General features: G+C 44.8%; 1 protein-coding gene across 6 annotated transcripts in view; it reads left to right on the plus strand.

Moving 5' to 3' along the window:
- The first annotated feature begins 2,969 nt into the window (after positions 1 to 2,969).
- Positions 2,970 to 12,425, plus strand: part of PHF20 (PHD finger protein 20) — a 135,799-nt gene continuing 126,343 nt past the window's right edge. For 2 of the 6 annotated variants that reach the window (XM_069548454.1, XM_069548458.1), the window contains exons 1-2: positions 3,039 to 3,193; positions 4,379 to 4,481. The gene's annotated coding sequence lies outside the window, so the exon portion shown is untranslated. Of the gene's footprint in view, positions 3,484 to 4,378; positions 4,482 to 12,425 lie in introns of all 6 variants that reach the window. The other 4 variants (XM_069548455.1, XM_069548459.1, XM_069548453.1 and 1 more) reach the window with 4 other exon arrangements.

Consider the following 12,425-nt stretch of genomic DNA (forward strand, 5'->3'; position numbering starts at 1 on the left):
CGAGGGAGTGAAGATGCAGAAGGTCTTCCCGTTCAGGTCTTAGAAACCCGGGCAGATAAGTGAACGCAGGGAGCCTCTATGCTCTAAGGGATCAGCCTGAAAAAGAAAGTAAGAGAGAAAAAAAGAGAAAAAAGAGAAACACGGGGTGACCAAGCTTCTTCAAGCGAGGCCCATTGTTTTTATTTTTAAAAGGGTCTTTTATACTTTTACTTGTACATAGAGGGAAATGAAAGATGCAGAGTCATACAGAGTCAGCCCAAACAGTATATCTGTTTTGTCTTTATCGAAACCAGGATTTTTCTGCAAACCTTTACCATAAACAATGTTGTGTACATTATCTTCTGTCCTTGGAGGCCTGTGAACATTTTATGACCCTCTTTTGATAAAGGCTTCTCAACCAGAAAACTTATTTTCCCTTGAAATGTTTTTTCTTATATTTCTAATCTATGTCCGCCTCAAAAAGTATCAAACAGAGTTACATTCTCCCAAGCAAAGGTGCAGTGAGTTACAAGAAAGAACCAATTAGCTCAAAAGTCTGATGTGGTTAATTTCAAGGCTACACTTGTTTTTCTTACTTTCCAACTATGTTAACTAATGCACTCCCAGATGCACAGTGGATAAGAGATAAGGGAACTTAGCAACAAGCATTGGCCCAATAATGAAATCCTACATTAGCACTACTCTAATAACTTTTAACTCTTTGAAAAGCTCTATGTTTTAGGCTTTCTGTGCCTCTCACAGTTGGGAGGCTGTAAATAATCACATGTGTAGCTGCAAGAGTCTGGATATATCTGCCAAGCAAGCTAAAATGCTAACAGAGGGTTTTTGGTCGGAAATATTCTTCTCATGCCCAGAAGACTTATTAGCTATAGCCCTAAGTTGATTTTCTCCAGAGAAAGGTGGTCAGGAATAGACCCCTGTTAATGTCAGAGGAGTTGGTGAAAGTCATGAAATAGTAAAACAGACAGATTCTGGTTTTGGGGTAGATGTTCGAGAAAGCCTAGGGAGCCCGTAGAGTTCTGAAGCCTTGCTTAACAGTTCTCTTCCACATGACTTTTGTCATGGGTGGGATCTCCCGTGGTGGCTCCCGTCAGAGTGGGTTGTCATTTCTTCCTTCAAGGGATCTTCCATGACTCAGTGATTGAACCCGTCTCTGGAGTCTCCTGCATTGTAAGCAGGTTTTTTAGCACTGAGCCATTGTGGAAGCCCTCTGTATCTTTTTTTTTTTTTTTTTTTGCCTGCACCATGCAGCATGTGGGATCAGACCAGGGATCAAACCCATTCCCTCTGCAGTGGAAGTGCTGAGTCATATTCACTGGACTGCCAGGGAAGTTCCCTACTCTGTATCTTTGACGCCCAGCTCAAGCCTAGGTCTCAATATGTACAGGTTGGATAAGTAAAGAAACATGCTGTATTTATATGGGGTCATGAATTCTTGACATTACTGTGGTGGTGGAGCAAAAAATTCTCTATATCCTATAATAGCCACTAAAATCTGGGCAGTTTCATGTTAATAAACATAAACACAGAGGATCCTGGGAAGATCCTTTCTTCCTGTATCTGAGGGTTTCAGTAGTTGCAGCATGTGGGCTCAGTACTTAGTACTGAGCTTAGCTGCTCTGTGGCATGTGGAGTCTTCCCAGATCAGGGATGGAACTCACGTCCCCTGCACTGGCAGGTGGATTCTTATCCACTGTACCACCAGGGAAGTCCCGTCTATTATTGTATAGTATCGTTATTTTCAATTATCATTGCCCCCCAAATATTCTCTTCCCTTTCATTCCTTCCACAGATAAACAATGAACATCTACTATTTGTCAGGTTCTGACAATGCAGTAGATACAAGATAGTCCCTAACTCTAACTCAGGGGGAAAAAATAAAACAAAGAGAACAAACCAATTAAATAATTACAAACTGTGTTAAGTGCTCTGCTGAAAACAAACATTGATAAGGTAGAGAGCAATTGCCCTGTTTGAAGCAGGAGATCAAGGGGAGCACTTCTAGATTATGTGGTCAAAGAGGGCCTTATTGAGGAGATGACAAACTGAGACCTTTTAAAGAGTCTTTTAAAGTCAGTTTTGCAAAAAGTAACAGCTTAGTCAATGGCCCAGTGCCTGGAAGGACCTTGCAGAGAACCACAGAAATGACAGTAACTTAGTATGGCCAGACAGTTAGCAAGGGTGGAGGATGTGACAGAAAGGTTGGTTGTTTTAAGCAAGGCGGTGACATGATTATATTTACATTTGAAGAGGTGTAATCTAGCTGCCCTGTTTTTCCAAGGTAAAATAAAATCGTTATTGCCTTCCTAAATAACAAATATTTAGCATTCCTCTTTGGAACTTCCCAAGTCCCACTGGGAAAACTTTTCAGACCCTTTGTGGGTGGCTGCAACTCCGACCTTGGTCCCCGGAGATAGAATACAGCTTCTCTTCCCACTAGCAATTGGAATCCCTTCCGAGGAGTTAATGAGGTAAGGCGCAGAATGAGCGGTTCAGAGACTCTAGGTCGGGAAGGAACCTGACTTGTGTGAGGACTTGAAAGCCGCTTGAGAAAGTGGAGGAGTTGAATGCGCGTGAATGTGAGACAGGCAAGTTAGTACAAACTGAAAAGTCTGGCAGATAGGCTACGGTGAAGATTTAGATCTTAATCTGAAGAACAGTGGGCAACGGGCTTTGAGCATGAGGATGGCTACGAACAGAGTTGCGTCTTGAGAAGCTCTTTCTGTCGGAGCATGAAGAACGGATTGGAAGGAGTAAGTGTGGGTGGTGAGGACAACCATCTGATGGTGGACTAGACTGGAGCGTTGGCAGCAGGATGGAGAGAAGCAGGAGGCTTCGAGGAGCATATAGGAGGCATAACTAACAGATGACGGATAGGGTCCAGTCCCGGGCTTCGTGTGATCACAGTGGCTATGGGTGAGAGGGGACTTCGTGCTCCGGATCCAGGCGCAGGCCGGTTCCCGCGCGTCAGGGCAGTGGGCGTGGCTCGCCCGAGCCGTCGCCACGGTGATCGGGTGGGGAGGGGCCGAGGGCGGGGCAGCTGAGGAGCTGCGTCACTCGGAGGTGGCGATGGTGCGTGTGTGTGGGGGGCGGGGGATACGCTGGGCGCGTCCCGGGGGTCACGTGGTGCGCTGCACGCAGAGTCCTTCTGTCGGTTGGTCCTGGAGCGGCGCAGCCGGAGCGGGGCTGTGAGGTGAGCTCGCGGCGAGGCGCGGCGAGGCGAAGCTGGCTGGCTGGGGCTGGGTCGGGCCGGGCCCGCGCCGCGCGCGCGCGCGCGCGCCGTGCGGGCGGGGACGGTGACGGACGCCACCGCTGCTCCGGTCCCCTGCCCGGCCCCGCTCCCCGCCTGGCCCCGCTTGCCCTGCCCGGAGGGAGGCCCGGGGACCGCTGTTGAGAGCGTGGCGGGCGTGCGAGTGGCGCCCAATCCCCAGGGTTGCCTGCGGGAGTGACGGTGGTTGAGGCCAATCAGCGCCGCCTGAGGAGGTTGGGCCGCGGGGTGCGGGCCCAGGGCGCGGAGCGGGCCGTGTTGCGGGTGGGGGGAAGAGCTAGGGTCGGATCCTGAGCTTGTGTGGCCCCCGAGAGCTCCACCAACAACTCCTGCCCTTGCCTTGTGCTTTGGGAACGCGTTTTCTTTTATAGCCTCTTTAATCCTGTTCTGGGGAGCACACCCCTTTCTCAAGCCCCCGACTATGGGAGTGTCCCCTTTCTCTGTAGTTTTTAGAAAATGTGATCGGTGCAACCCTCTTTCTTAAACTCCATCCCTGGGATTTTATCTTAATTTCCAAAGCTTCCCCAACTGAGGATGGTACCCCCTGACCCACGACCCCCAAATTGGGAGGACACTCCCTTTACGTGTCTCCACTCTGAATAAATGTCCGCTTTCAAATCTGAGGGTTCTTCCCATTTAGCGAGTTTCAAATCTGGGGTCCAGTGACCAGTTTTGGGGGTACTTATGGTCCCACAAATTCAGGGGAGACTTCCCTTTTCCAGGCCTGAAATCTGGCAGAATGCTTGTCAGAATGTCTTAAATTTAGGGGCCGATTCCTTTTCCCAGCCTTCCAAAATCTGGGAGAGCACAGTGTCCAGAGTCTACCCGAAATGAAGTCCAAATCCTGAAATTTTAAGATAAGTGTTTGTATTTACACAGGGAATTCACAGCTTTTCCCAATCACTCTATCCTTGGGGTTCCACCCTTTTTCATGAGTTCTCCAAATCGGACCACCTTATTTCCAGATTTTCATATCTGAAAGTGTTTCCTGCCCCACCCCCACCCTCCACGCTCTACTTTTGGTTACACAGTTCTCAGCCTGCAGCCACCGTCCTGATGTTTGTTAAATCTGGGAGGGCACACCATTTTTCTTAGTTTGCTCATTTCCAGACAGTGGTCCGTGGTTCTTGAGCTTTGCAGCCATCGGAGAGACTTTGTTTCCTCAGCTTCCCTTTTTGGAGCCCCATTTTCCTTTAGGTGCTCTCCCTGTCAGGTAAGTGCACCTTTCGTCTTCCTCTGGTGAATAAATATCTTTGTTCAGCATGGCACTTTGTCTGCTTCTGTGGCCTTTTCTCTGTACTCACTTCCTATAGTCTTACCTCCTGAAGTCCCCTCCCCCTGGGGGAGGATCTCCCCGCCCATCCCAAAGGGGTGCCTGTATGTTTTCTTTCATATGTCTACTTTATCTTTCATCTTTCTGCTAACAAGAACTCTCTCTTGGCTTGCTCTATCCCGGGGCATTTTTGATTCCTTTCTTCCTTTGGACGCTGCTCTTGCTTACTGGTGGCTGTAAAGATAGTCCCATTTCTTCCCCTTTCTCTGGAAGTAGCCTCAAGTCCAGGGCTGCCTGACTCCTCCCCAGTGCTGGATTTAAACTGAAAACGAATCCCCCCTTGTATTTCTTTGGTTATTCACAGGTCTCTTAATCCTCCTGATGGTCTGCTGCTTATAAGATTCTGGTTAGAAGGATACTGCTTCATTTCCTTTCATTGGAAGACAAAACAAAACAAAAAAACCCTCCAGAGATTCTTAGTCTTGCTTCCAGCTCCTAAAGCTTCCTCATTGGCTCTTTTCCTTCTTTTTATCAAGAAAAGAGGTCTTTTGGAGGAATCTCTTGGTCACTCTTTTTGTTCCTGGAGTAGAGGTGGGAGATGGATCTTTATCTCTCTCTGTGATCCTCTCACTTATCTGCCAAACCTTGCCCCTGACCCCCACCTTAAAATCTGCAAATGTCCTCTCCTAAGAGCCTCTCAGTAGGCTCTTTCTTTTGTATTTCCCTCTGTCTTTCCAGATCTTACTCAGGGCTTCTCAGCCGGAACCGAACCAGATTAATTTCTCCACAGCTGGAATCTCAAGTGCTTATGGGATAATGACACCTCTGACCTTTCTCCTTTTGGGGAAGTACTTGAGTGTGCAGCTGTATGAGGCCTCAGGGCGGGAGAGAGTATGAGCCTGAGAAGCAACCCTGACAGGACAAGGCAGAAAAATACTGCATTTTCAGGACCACGTCCTTCTGAATCTCATTTGAAGATTGGATGTTTGCCAAGCACCTGCTTCTCAGTGATGCTGGGGGATTTAATGATACTCCCAGGAACCTGTAGGAATTAATGGGGCTTGTGAAGTGTGCTGAACTTTGTGTTGGAACTTGAATAAAATGAATAATTTTATTGTATTTTCAGAAGAACTAAGCTTTTTTATATTTCATGTGCATGAAAACCCCCGAGCTGTGTTATTTCAGGAAGTGAAATAGATCCCACATTTATATCATATGATCATTAGTAAGTACCAGATTCATTAAAAAACACTATAGGTCTATCTGAGCAGTACCTAATAAAATATGGTGTACAGAAAGTGAAGAGGTACTTTGTATCTTATTTGCCTGATTGGTACCCTATCTATGTACTGCTATATATAGTTCACCCTTAAAGTATTCTACACCAGTGCTTCTCAAACTTGAATGTGCAAATAAATCACCTAGGGTGGGGAGTGTCTTGCTAAAATGTTGATTCTAATCCAGTGGGTTTAGAGTGGGGCCCATGTATCTGCTTTTCTAATTCCCCAGTGATGTTGATATTATTTTTCTGGAGCATTATTTTTCTTTCTTTATCTAGATGTGTATCCCTTAAAGTTTGTACAAGGCCACAGTCCTCTTTGGAGGACTACTGTTTATATTCAGTTACTGTTCTAGCATTTAGCTTTTGAAATCATGGCTAGAACTTCTCCAGGAGTTGGATTCCTATTTATTTTGTCAGATTTAAATGCTTAATATTTCTTGCTTAAAAGTGAACATAACTTTTTTGGGGGTGGGGTGGGGGGTTTGGCATGCAGCACAGCTTGTGGGATCTTAGTTCCCAGACCAGGGATTGAACCCAGGCCCTTGACAGTGAGGGCACTGAGTCCTCACTCCTGGACCTCCAGAGAAGAAGCCCTTGATCATAACTCTTGACATAAAATCGTTCTAGTAAATACTGCATAGGCCATATAGTGACCAGCCAGCTTGTCTCTGGTTCCTCATCTGTCATCCTGCCATGGGTAATGAGTCTGAGATAACCCAAGTCAGCAGGGTCACAGGTGTTGGAATTACCAAGCAGTCCTCGGTTTTCCGGGTTCCAGAGATGGGCCTGGGAGAGGCCGGTGCCTGCACTTTGATTTGTGTATCTGTGGGAGCTTCACCAAGATGAATGTGCTGGAAATATGATGTTACTCTTTGATGGGAATCATGACCTTACGATGCTCTCTCTCCTTTTGTATCCACATCTGTCTCTTAGCAGCAGCAGCAGCTGTCTCTCTCTTTTTTTTTTTTTAGTTTTTTATTTTTTTAATTTTAAAATCTTTAATTCTTACATGTGTTCCCAAACATGAACCCCCCCTCCCACCTCCCTCCCCAAGCAGCTGTCTCTTAAGTCTTAGTGGGCTTTTCCTTTCAGATCATCTGTACCTATTTCCCCGGCTATCACTTGTCGTGGCCTTTCCCCGCCATAATCCTTTTCTGGACCCTAATCAGGACAAACCTGAATTTGTGTCCTCTCCACACCTCCCCCCACCCCCCATCCCTCACATGAGTGTTAGATAGATCCTCTTCAGTAACAAATTTGATCTTGATTTGGCTCTAGTCCCAGCACTTCCACTCACTGTGAGACCTCAGGCAAGTCACTTAATGCTACTGGACCTCATTCTCCCCGTTTGTAAAACGAGGGGCTGATTTTCTCAAGGTCTACTGTGCTCTGAGCCTTTGTCCGTACCTTGCTTAGAAACCCAGTGCCTGTGGGCGCTTGTTATGGCAGATCTGATTTCCTTCACGTGTTCTGTTGGGCTTGCTGCCAATCATTTCCGTGTCCGAGTCACTTCTGCCACCAGCTCTTCTAGCCAAGGCAGCCAGCTTGCCCTCAAACCCAACTGCAGCATTCTTCTGCCTCAGTGTCTCTGCCATTTCCATGCTTTAGTTCATTCGAAACTAAGCTTCCCAAAGAAGTCTTCTTGAATTCTCTATTCAGTGTTAGCTACTAACCTGAATTACAAAGAGGGAGTCTGTAGTTTACACACAACTTTATTTATAGGTTCTCTTATCTGATGTGTATTTTAAAAATGTCTCCCCCTCCTCCTCACCCCAGCTTTCATTTTTGCTTTCAATTAGCAGAGTAGATAGAATGAAATTTAAAAATGAAGCAGGTAGTTTGCCCTAGGCTGGAGTTTGGGGAAAATAAATATCATGCTTTTAGCTCTCTTAAGGTCTCCCAGATTGGAGGTCAGAGGTGTATATAACCTCCTAATGCCCCTTCCTTCATCTTTCTAGGAAATGATGGTGGTGGTGGTGGTGGTGGTGGGGGGGGGTTGTTTCTTGATTACTTTTTTTTAAAATAAATTTTCTTTAAACCAAAATGTGTACTTAGAGCTTCCTTGGTTAGGTTGTAAGCTTGGAGAAAGTCTTGTTTCTCTCTTACTCATCTCAGCAACTGCCCTTACAGGTTGTTGATTAACCTTGGGGTAACCTGTTGAAAATTGAAACCTTGATTTGTAATGATGCTATAACAACTTTGCTGGATCTCGTGTTAGGTATCCAGCTGTCCTTTGTTTTCTTTGGCCAAATAATGGAAGAGATGAGCTTGTATAAATCATGTAAAATTTTAGGAGGTGAATATGAGTCACCAAACATAAAATAGGGCAGTTGTATCAATATGAGAGGGAGGTAGTGCCTGAAGCAGTGGACTTAGAGGAAGGAGGAAGAGGAGAGGCCTGGGGAAGGGTTTTAAAGTGAGGCTTCCCTGGTGGTTCAGACAGTAAAGAGTCTGCCTACAATTCAGGAGACTCAGCTGAGTTCAGTCCCTGGGCTGGGAAGATCTCTGGAGAAGGGAATGGCTACCCACTCCAGTACTCTTGCCTGGAGAATTCTGTGGACAGAGGAGCCTGGCTGGCTGGCTACAGTCCCATGGGGTTGCAAAAAGTTGGACTGAGCGATTAACACTAACATTTGATAAGACACTAACATATTTGATAAGAGCTTATCTCTTGTCAGGAACATAATTCTAGGGTTTTAAAGACTGACTCCCAGGCATCTTAGATGAGTCTTTGGTTCTCTTTGTCCTAGTAGAGACCTGATTTTCATGAGGTCTCTTATTTGTGTGGAAAAGGTGCGTGGCTAGGTGGCTTGACATATCTACCTTGCTGTTACAGTTGCTGGGATTTCTAGGTTATGGAACCTTTACCTGGGAATGTGGGCATTTTAGTTAGTTTTTGGAGCACTCTGTTAGATCTTATTGAACATTTACAATTTATCTATTACTCTCACCTGGTAGACAAGAAAATTGAGATTAAGTAATTTATTTGTCCAAGGTCACTTGGCTAATGAGCCAGGTTGCTTCGCCTTCAGGTTTGGTGCTCATGCGTCCTCCTCTGAACAGCTGCCTTACCTTTCTCCCTCAGGGTTTCAGTAAGTCACGTTGGTCACAGCATCAAACAGGTGGCAGCCCGAAGCGCAGGCCTGAGGCACTGCTGAGAGAAGATGTGGCTTTGCCACCTCATCTCAGATTCTGTTCCTGACCTTGGAAACTTCCTTAATTGTAGAAGCTAAACTCTCAGCTGAGGCTGCCTTTCTCCCCTTCTTGAGACTGTCTGGAACGTGGCTGGTTTGGGCTGCTTGACAGCCCTTTGGTCTCATGGAGTGGTGAATGCTGTCCAGAGTGCTTTGATGGGTAGGAAGTTGGTCATGCTCTGCCCTGTATGAAATTTATGCATCTGCAATTCAGAAAGGCATGATAGTCAAAGAAGCCACCTTTCATGTCCAGGCTGCATGGTATGTGGTGGCGAAGAACCAGAATTTGGAGGCATCTGCCACTCTGTTGGGGCTCCATGTCATGTGGCTGTGGGGCTCAAACCTCTTGGGACTTTCCCTGTGGCACAGACATTGGAGACAGACTTCCAGCATGGCAAGTTACTAACCTATCTGGACCTGTTTTCTCTCTTAAGTATCATACTAGCCTCATATCTATCGTTAGAAATATTGGTAAATGTTGCCCTTTCTCTCCATTTCCTAATCTGTAAAATGGGAATAAGAAAATCTAATTTATAAGGTTATTAAAACTTGGTGAGCTGTGAAGAGTTGAGTATATGTTACCATTAATTTGTTTTATTCCTTTTATAAAATGTTTGACCTTGTTTCTTGATATTTCATCTGTAACTACATTAGTACTCTCTGTAAGAGAGAACACTTAAAATTTGCTTCTTATTTTCACACAAAGTAGTTTAACAGTAATCCCTTAATATCATTAGTGTTCAGGTTTCTCAAAGGCCTTTATAAAACATGTATATATTTTAAATTGAAGTGTAGTTGATTTATAATATTGTATTAATTTCTACTGTACAGCAAAATGATTCATTTATACAAATATACATCCTTTTAAAAATGTTCTTTTCCATTATGGTTTATCATAGGAGTATACTGAATATAGTTCTCTGTGCTATACTGTAGGACCTTGTTGTTTAAAGTCCTTAATATTTTGGCCACAGTATTTGCAGGATCTTAGTTCCCACCAGAGATCTAACCTGGGCCCCCAGGAAGGAAAGTGCCAAGTCCTAACCAGTGGACCACCAGGGAATTCCCTCAGGGCCCTTTTTAAAAAAATGTTTAGTTTTTAAAAATTGAAGTATAGTTGATTTGCAATGTGTTAATCTTTATTGTATTGCAAAGTGACTTGTTTGTATACATACATACATTTTTTTTTAATATTCTTTTCATTATGGTTTATCCCAGGAGATTGGATATAGTTCCCTGTGCTATATAGTAGGACCTTGTTGTTCATCCATCCTATGTGTAATAGTTTATATCTGCTAATTCCAAATTCCCAGTCCTCCCCTCCTCCACCTCCCACCCCCTTGGCAACCACAAGCCTGTTTTCTATGTCTGTGAGTCTTTTCTGTTTGGTAAAAAAGTTCATTTGTGTCAGGCCACGTCGGTACTCTTGCCTGGAGAATCCCATGGACAGAGAAGCCTGGTGGGCTCCAGTCCATGGGGTTGCAAAGAGCTGGGCAGGACTGAAGCGACTGAGCATGCGTGCATGCGTCAGATACTAGATTCCACATACAAATGACGTCATCCAGTGTTTGTCTTTCCGACTCACTCCACTCAGTGTGACGATGTCTAGTTGCATCCATATTGCTGCACGCTGCATTATTTCATTCTTTTTTTATGGCTGAATAGTATTCCATTGTATATATGTACCACATCTTCTTTATTCCAAGGCCTTATTTTTAAATGCAGTATAAATACTGTGGGTTTTGGAGTAGATCCTGCTTTTAAAATCCAAGCTCTTCCTCCTAGCCAGGTGACCAAGAGCAAGTTACTTGCTCTAAGTCTGTTTTCCCTCCTCTGAAAAATAGGATAATACTGCCAATTTTTCTGCACTGTTGGGAATAAAGTATTTTTCATGGATTAGCATGTGATAAAAACTCAGTAAAAGTTAGCCATCTCCTGGTATTAATAATAAAGACCAGGAATATTGACTATTAAATAATTTTTATTTATCTTTAAAATCCCATGCACAATGAATTGGTTGTAATTTAGGGAAATGTCTTTGGAGGTCCCATGGGGTAATGACTCCATCTCCAAATTGTTTTACTTTGTAATATAGTGATACCTCAATTAAGGAATACTTTAAGAACAGTTTAGTCACATATGTTTTAAAAAAGATTCCCTTCCCTAAAAAGAATCCACACAAACCCACTCCAGAGCTGTGTGACACCATTTATAGAGCCCTCCCAGCGACTGAAAACAGATTACAGCTTTTCTTAGGCTCCAGGGGCAAAATTCTGGTCTGTCTGCAGGTGCCTGGTTCCCTGTGCTTTGCCTTACCACCGTGGAGTAACACCAGTTCCTACATTTACCTGTGGAGAGCACTTTTCAAAGAGTCTCCATGGAATTGTCTCCTTGAATTCTTATATCCCTCAAGATGGGTGATGCTGATCTCTTTCTTTTCTTTCCTCCTGTTTTGTCAATGAGGAAACTAAGGTTATCTCATTAAAGTAGCATCTGACTGCCAAGTGACAGTGCTGCTTGTTAGACTCTGGGGGTGCCTATGAGGAGTTAAATGCCTGAGGAGAGATCAGACACAGGCAGTTTCAGAGCAGAGTGCTGTGTTGTGACCCATGGAGCAGGCAAGGCTGCCACGGGTGAATAATGGGGTGGGCCCTGGCCCAGCAGCCCTTTGGGGAGGTGCTGATGGCTGAGCCCCACTGAAGGACCTGGCAGAGAGGAAGCAGCATTGCAGGGAGTCTGGGTGTGTGGGAGGCATGAGCAGTAATAACCTTGAGAGGTTGTCATGTGCCAGGCTCTGTGATAAGTAAATTTTGCTTTTTTTTGGCTGCATCATGTGGCCTGTGGAATCTTAGTTCCCTGACTAGGGATCAAATCTGTGTCCCCTGTCCTGGAAGCAGGGTTTCTTAACCACTGGACCACCAGGGAAATCCCTGTGTTAAGTAATTTTTATCTTCACAGCACCTATAGGAAGATATGAAGTAAGTACTGGTACTATCCCCATTTAATAAAGGAGTAGCCTGAGGCTCAGAGAGGAAATGACTTGTGCAAGGCTATCTGGAAAATGGTGGAGCTGGGGGTCAAACCCAGCAGTCTCTTTAGAATTCTGGCTTATGACCACCATGTGCCGTTGGCCCTCTGCTGATTGTCTGCTCGACTTCTTTTAAGTTCCCATGTTTAACAGCCCGTGGTTTGACTTGGTCATAATTGCTAACTCATTGGAGGCCTTGATGCTACTCTGAGTAGTTTGAACTCTTTTCTGTAGGGGAACTACTGAGGTGGTTTTTTTTTTTTTTTCAGATGTAATTGAGATATAACCTGAAGTTTTAAACAGAGGTGTCTTATGATCAGATTTATACTTTAGAAATATTAGTGTAGTAGCACTGATGATGGAGAAGGCAATGGCACCCC

The sequence above is a fragment of the Ovis canadensis genome, chromosome 13 (genome assembly GCF_042477335.2).
Source record: "Ovis canadensis isolate MfBH-ARS-UI-01 breed Bighorn chromosome 13, ARS-UI_OviCan_v2, whole genome shotgun sequence".
NCBI classification, from domain to species: domain Eukaryota; kingdom Metazoa; phylum Chordata; class Mammalia; order Artiodactyla; family Bovidae; genus Ovis; species Ovis canadensis.